This window comes from Scylla paramamosain, chromosome 34, assembly GCF_035594125.1.
Source record: "Scylla paramamosain isolate STU-SP2022 chromosome 34, ASM3559412v1, whole genome shotgun sequence".
In the NCBI taxonomy this organism is placed as follows: domain Eukaryota; kingdom Metazoa; phylum Arthropoda; class Malacostraca; order Decapoda; family Portunidae; genus Scylla; species Scylla paramamosain.
The window spans coordinates 12,805,220-12,812,719 of record NC_087184.1 but is presented as its reverse complement, the minus strand read 5'-3'; the positions used below and the strand labels follow the sequence as shown (position 1 = coordinate 12,812,719).

At 42.5% G+C, this 7,500-nt stretch overlaps 2 protein-coding genes and 1 non-coding gene across 3 annotated transcripts in view; 1 reads left to right on the top strand and 2 right to left on the bottom strand.

The window, feature by feature from the left end:
* Positions 1–1,034, bottom strand: part of LOC135090201 (zinc finger protein ZIC 4-like) — a 34,368-nt gene extending 33,334 nt beyond the window's left edge. Inside the window, exon 1 of the mRNA XM_063986660.1 lies at positions 1–1,034. This exon is cut by the window's left edge and continues 898 nt beyond it. The gene's annotated coding sequence lies outside the window, so the exon portion shown is untranslated.
* Positions 1–4,550, bottom strand: part of LOC135090202 (uncharacterized) — a 264,688-nt gene extending 260,138 nt beyond the window's left edge. Inside the window, exon 1 of the transcript XR_010261825.1 lies at positions 4,410–4,550. The gene's annotated coding sequence lies outside the window, so the exon portion shown is untranslated. The remainder of the gene's footprint in view (positions 1–4,409) is intronic.
* Positions 2,984–3,057, top strand: Trnai-aau (transfer RNA isoleucine (anticodon AAU)). Its single transcript has one exon. It is a non-coding gene; the product is annotated as a tRNA-Ile (tRNA).
* Positions 4,551–7,500: the final 2,950 nt, after the last annotated feature.

The window sequence follows — 7,500 nt, the reverse complement described above, 5'->3', positions numbered from 1 at the left end:
TTCCGCCACACAGCGAGCGACTGAGTCCGCCGGAGCGGTGCGACGCGCTACATTCACCACACCACCTGGGCTTCGTGTGAACTTCCTCCGATTCATCATTAAGGCTATAGCGGCACGCCTCGCCGCGCGCCACAGGGGGTCCCGCCGGGCCAGTGGTGCGCGCAGCGGGGCTCGCGGGGCCGCGTCCTGATTGGTGCGGAGCCTGCACATGAACCACGCCCTCTGTTCCTCCCCCGGCCGCTGGCGTTTCCCATTTGCCAGCCGCGGCAAGGTGGCTCCTCCCCTGGGGATTCTACCCACTTGCCTCCCTCAGCGCCCGCCAGAGGGAGGGAGCAGGAAATCCATGGGAGGCGGAGCTAATCTTGAACTCCCGGAGCGGGGCTCAGTAGGCTCCCGGGCCCTGAGAGGGAAAGCCTGGGTTCTATCAGGCATCGTGTTGGCGGGACGCGTCCACCCCGCTGCCCCGCCTCGCCAACACTGCCTCGCATAAACACTACACAATGCAATGCAACAATTACAACAATGCAACGCAATAAAGCCTGGCGGTACAGCCCCCGCCGGCCGTGCGAGCAGTGGGGGTGGCGGCGGGGGCGGGGAGCGTGTGGCCTGCACCCAGGGGGCAGGTGACCCCCGCCATGTGACACGGGAGGGCAGGGCGACAACAAGGCGGCGCCGCGGGGCACATCACACACGATACATTGTCACCACCACCACCCACGGCAGCGGCTCAAATTACACACTACACCTTGCCCAACCCCCGCCATCCAACCACCCCCACCACGGCGCCACGGGACAGTGTTGATGCCCCGGCAATGCGTGTTACACCTGCCCCCCTCCGCGCCCCCGCCCGCCGCTGCGTCAGGTGACTTGTCCTCCTGCAGGGTGCCAGCGGGTGCCTCATCACTGCCCCGGGATTTCCTTGTGGCGTGGCGCGCGGCTCCTGGACGCCTGAAGGACTCTGAAGGACTCCCCGGTGGTGTTGTGGTGTGAGGCGCTCGCCTCTCCTCAGGATCCTTCCCCAGGTGATCCCCACGACTTGCTACTACACCCCTCTCTCTCTCTCTCTCTCTCTCTCTCTCTCTCTCTCTCTCTCTCTCTCTCTCTCTCTCTCTCTCTCTCATTCATATAACTATCTTCGTATACAAATTTTAGTCACACTTTTACACACACACACACACACACACACACACACACACACACACACACACACACACACACACACACACACACACACCATCAGCATAACCAAAACAGAAGAACCGTCTTAACCAGTTATGAGAACCGCAGGAGAACCAGTGAACCATTACTACAAAACCACTACCGAGACAACTGCAGAACCGGAAAGCCGATGTCGTAACCAAACCAAGGACCGCACTCCTCCACCACGACGTCACTAGAACCACGCCAGAACCACAGCGCCACGACAGAGCCACATAAGGCGCGCACCAATTATCAAACCAGAACCGAGAGAACTAGTAGAGAGAGAACCGCCAGCACGTGTTTATGCTTCGTCAGGAGGAGAGAACCGTAAAAAAAATTAATCGAAGTCACAAGGTATGGTGGAATAATTGTTCATCTATGTAATGATGACTGGAAATTATAATGATGATGATAGTAAAAGTATATAATAATAATAATAATATAAGTATAAAGATATAACTTATTATTATGAAGGAATTACTCTCTCTCTCTCTCTCTCTCTCTCTCTCTCTCTCTCTCTCTCTCTCTCTCTCTCTCTCTCTGCTATCAGTCACAATCTAAAAGGAAATTACCCTACAATTACACAATCAATCAATCAATTACAAGTTTAAATAATACCGTAAACACCACAAAAAAAATAAACAAAAACTAATAAACTTCAAGGATCTACTTTTTTTTTCATTTTTATATTTTCCCTCAATCTTTCTAAAAAATCAAAGAGAAGTTTATATATTTACACAGTCTCTTGATATCACCTCCTCGCTCGCTGGGGAGTCACGGGGAAGCTGCGAGTGATGAATGACAAAAAAAGAGATGCAGGCAGTGTGACGTAACCTCTCTCTCTCTCTCTCTCTCTCTCTCTCTCTCTCTCTCTCTCTCTCTCTCTCTCTCTCTCTCTCTCTCTCTCTCTCTCTCTCTCTCATTTCTACACTGTCTCTTCTTTCTTTTCTCTTCTCTTCCCTCAAGGTCACTCTTCTGTAACTCCGGTCTCTCTCTCTCTCTCTCTCTCTCTCTCTCTCTCTCTCTCTCTCTCTCTCTCTCTCTCTCTCTCTCTCTCTCTCTCTCTCATTCCTACACTCCTCTATACTCTGTTCTCTCACAGTCTCTCTACCAACTCCACGCCCTCCATTTCCAGCCCTCCCTCCTCTCTCATCTCATGGTCACTGTAACTCCACGCTCTCTCATTCTTACTCCTCTTCCTCCTCTTCTCTCCTCTTGGCTACTCAAACTCCACGCTTTTTCATTCCTATAGCGGTTCCACTCCTCTCTCCTCATCACTAACTCCACGCTCTTCCTCCTCCTCCTCCCCTCTTGGTCACTTCATCTCACGCTCTGTCTGCTCCTCTCCTCTCGTCTCGTCTCCTCTCCTCGCAGTCACTCTATTGCCTCCTGTTACCTCCATCTCACCACTCATCACCAAACCTCGCCCCGACACTTCATCTCACCACCTGTATTCAAAAACGCCTTGCTCTCCCACCATAACTATTCTAAACGCCACACAGATGATTACCCAGATTCTCAAGAGCGTTTATCCAGTTGGCAAGGTATAAATATTGGTGATCTGTCACTAGAACCGTAGAAAACGCCTTTAAAAACCCCCTGTCGCTTCAACTAGATTTAAGGCTTTTGAAAGTAGTGGAGGTGCGGCGAGGAAGTGTTTCAGAATACGGTCTTTGCCACAGTATTCCGTTCCTATAGCGTCTGTGTTACTCCTCTCCTCCTCCTCCCTCGCTAACTCCGCGTACTCCGATAATAGTCTCTATATCTCGCTTCTCCTCTCACTGGCCTGTTAGCTCAGTTGGTTAGAGCGCCGTGCTAATAACGCGGATGTCGAGGGTTCGATCCCCTTACGGGCCAAAGGATTAAGGTCCGATTTTTTTTTTTTTTTTTTTTAATGGGAGTGTGGATGCCTAGTTCTGTATCAGTAAACAGGTGGATAAATATGTGTATAACGCATCCTGGATACGTACAAGTGAGTTAGGTTACCATAGACTATCAGTAGGTTACCTTAGAGACTATCAGTGAGGTTTTCATTAATAAACCCACTGTAGATTTGCAGTAGTAGTGGTAGTAGTAGTAGAAGTAGTAATAATAGTAATACTGATAATATTGATGAAAAAAAAATAATAATAATGTTACCACTAACTGCAAATCTACTACAGGTTTATTAGAAAAAGCCTCACCGAGAAAATAAAGTGAAAATACATATAAAGTTTCATTCAAACCTTGATAAGCTTAACTATTTCAATACCCGGTTTTTTTTTATTTATTTATTTATTTATTTTTTTAACAAATAGGTTACTTTCATATAACAGTATGGCAACTGCAGCATAACAATCACACAGTTATAAACATCAATATATAAACTTGTGCTGCGGAAAACTAAGGGCCGCATTCTGGAACGCTCTGCTCCCACCACGACTATTTTCAAATGCAACAGAAATGACTAGCCAGGTTCTCACAAGAGCTTCTCCTGTTAATAATGTATAAATCTTGTTAAACTGTCACTAGAATCGTAAAAATAAATAAATAAATAAATAAATAAATAATAATAATAATAATAATAATAATAATAATAATAATAATAATAATAATAATAAATAAATAAATTAAAACCTGTGTAGCTTCAATTAGAGCCTTTTGAAAGCAGTCGAGGTGCGGGGCAGAAGTGTTTCAGAATTGGTCTTACGTTACTCGCGCGTCACCTGAGCTATGCAAGATGCTGGATACCCATTCAGTTCCTTAGTAACGTCATCTGTTCATATGAAAATCATCCCTGTTAGCAATTTTATGAGGGGGCAGGGGGATCAAATATACCTAAACATTTTTTTTTTTTTTTTTTTTTTTTTTTTTTTTGCGGACGGGTTAGGTCTGACTGAATTACGTTACGTTAGACTAAAACACCATACTGTGACATGATTATTTTTAAGGTTTCGGAAGTGCTCGTCTGATTATTCTTTTCATCTTCTAAACCTAATTTTTCAATACAATATTAATAAGCAAATAAGAAAGGACAGTCAATTATCAGCCCTTACTAACATCACCAGCCTATTCAAATCATTAATAGCAGTCACAACAATCAGTAACTAAATATAAACAACGTATCACAGCAAGAATGCAAATCAAACCGAAGCCAGAATCACAAACCGAACACATACGACTTACAGCACCCTAATAAAACATTTAAATATCTTAGTTTCTATACATACCACTTCTCACACAAGCAGGCCGGTACTCAACAACACTCCGGGCCAAGCTTTCGAGGCACTCACGCTCCCTCAAATCGTCGATGAAGGGAAATAATTGCGAGTTTATGAGAGAAGACGCCACACACACTACAGCTAAGGAAACACGTGGGAACTCCTGTAATGTTCCAATACGCCGCCGACCATTCCATTCTTGTACTTATAAAATGAGTTACAGAAGTATGTTATAGCAGAGATTATATTGTATTACCTTGAAAAAAAAATACTGTACGTTTTAAAATTAATGTTGTCATGGAATGAATACTAAAAATGTACAAATGTGATGAAAAATTGTATGTGTGAATTAGATCATCCATGAAATACAAGCAATACAGAGAAAGATAGATTAGTATTTTTTTTTATTTATTACGTTAAAAAATGTGTTTTATATATATATATATATATATATATATATATATATATATATATATATATATATATATATATATATATATATATATATATATATATATATATATATATATATATATATATATATATATATATATATATATATATATATATATTAGAAAGAGAAGAAAACGAACAGATAAAGATTACATACTCGTTTCTTATGTTCCAATACTCCCGCTGAGCATAGCCTCCTGTCCTTATAAAAAGGGGTTACGGAAATGTATTTCGGCATGAAATATAGTTATAGCGACTAGAAAAAATGACAAGTTTCAGAATTAGTGTGCTTTTAGATTCAGTGTTAAAATTTTATGAATATTATGAAGAAAAGTATACGTGCCATCATGAAAACTAACAAAATACAAGCAATACAGAGAAAAGTGGATTGATATTCTTGCTATTGAAATTTATTACGTTATTTTTTTTATTACAAAGATGAGAACATTAGCAGATAAAGATTACATACTCTTTTGTTATGTTCCAATACTCTCGTCTATCAGCTGAGCGCGGAACCTTGCGTACACTTGACAGGAAACAACACAGTACAGCGAGAAATAATACGGAATGGTTTGTTTAGTACTCAATAGGAACATCAGGAAACCAATATAGACGCTGTAGCAGAAGGTAAACGCAAGGAGACGTAAGAATCTTGAAAAAAAAAAAAAAAGTAAGGATCAACATTTCTTTCTCTTCGTCATGTGATGAAACACACACACACACACACACACACACACACACACACACACACACACACACAAGAAAGAAAACATAAAAACACAAACAATAACATTAGAATACGTGCCTAAAACTATTCTTCACCCCCCTCCCCTACTCTTCACCCACTCGACACCCCCTCCTCCATCCACATAACTCTTATCCATCAACAAATACAAATCACAAAACAAAAATTACAAAAATTAATAAGAAAAAAACAATAAAAAAACAACAAAACAACAATACGAGCCTATAACAATATTATTCACCCACCCCACCTACTCCTTTCCATCTTCCCTCCATACACACACACACACACACTCTAATCTACTTCTCTGCGGACTCAAATTCATCTCTCCTCAGCCATCATTGAGGTGACGTCAAACTCCTCGAGAAAAGGGCCCTTGGAGACGTATTGTGGCGCTTTGTGGGTCCAGAAGAGGCCTTTGTGGTGCCCGGGCCGCGGTGAGAGGCTGGCTTTGTGAGTGCCGGAGTGAGAGTTCAAACTGTTCCTTTTGAGGGTGAAGCGTAGCCAAGGAGATGATCACCCACGCCTCTCTCTCTCTCTCTCTCTCTCTCTCTCTCTCTTTCTCTCTCTCTCTCTCTCTCTCTCTCTCTCTCTGTGTGTGTGTGTGTGTGTGTGTGTGTGTGTGTGTGTGTGTGTAGGTGTGTGTGTGTTTAGTTTTGATGTATTTCATTCGTTTTCGTCTTCTTCTTCTTCTTATTATTATTATTATTACTACTACTACTACTACTACTACTACTACTACTACTACTACTACTACTAGTACTACTACTACTACTACTACTACTACTCCTTTCCTTCTCCTATAATTTTGCTTTTTTACCGTTATTCTTTATCCTTAATTTCCTATTCCTTTCATTTCTTTCTTTTCTCTAACCAGTTTTTCCTCTTTTTTCCTTTCTTTCCCGTTTCTCACCTTCATTTTTCTCCTTCCTTTTTTTTTATTTCTTCTCTCTCGCGTTCCTCATCCGATCCTTTCTACACATGTATATCTTTTATTCTTATTACATGTTTCTTATCCTTTCCTTACCTTCCCTTTTCTTCTCTTTCCTTTTCTCTCCTGTTCTTCATCTCTCCCTTCCCTTCGCAGCCTCCATCACACATCTTCTTTCCCCTTCCATCATCCCTTCCCACTGTCCCTCTTTCCTCTCCCCCTCCGTCCTCCCTCTTCACCTGTATATACCTGGAGATAATTACCTATATTGCTCTCTTGGGATGTTAGCTTGTCACCTCACCTGTCCTCTGATCTTCCCGCCCTCCTACTCTTCCTGTTCCTCCTCCTCCTCCTTTTGTTATTGTTGTTGTTGTTGTTGGTGGTGGTGGTGGTGGTGGTGGTGGCTGTGGTGGTTGTGGTGGTGGTCTTCTTGTTCTTCTTGTTCTTGTTCTTTTATTTGTTCTTCTTGTTTCCTTCATCTCCTCTTTTTTTATACTTCTCTCTTCGTCCCCGACATCTCCCCTCTCCTCTCTCTCTCTCTCTCTCTCTCTCTCTCTCTCTCTCTCTCTCTCTCTCTCTCTCTCTCTCTCTCTCTCTCTCTCTCTCTCTCTCATGATAATAATAATAATAATAATAATAATAATAATAATAACATTAATTTTTACTTTATTTGCTGTTTTTCTTCTTATTGTGTATACCGGAGGAGGAGGAGGAGGAGGAGGAGGAGGAGGAATAAGATTAGGAGCAGGAAGAAGAGGAGGAGGAGAACGTGTGGTTAGGGTGAGAGGTGGGAAGAAAAGGTCACTAGGGAAAGGTAAGGGCAGGTCACATCAGGTCAGTCTCTTTCTCACGGACTAAAAATAAAAATAAACGTTACTTTGACCGTGAAAAGAAAAAGGGAAGGGAAATCATGTAAACAGAGACAGTGGAGAAGAAATAGAAGAAGAAGAAGAACAACAACAACAACAACA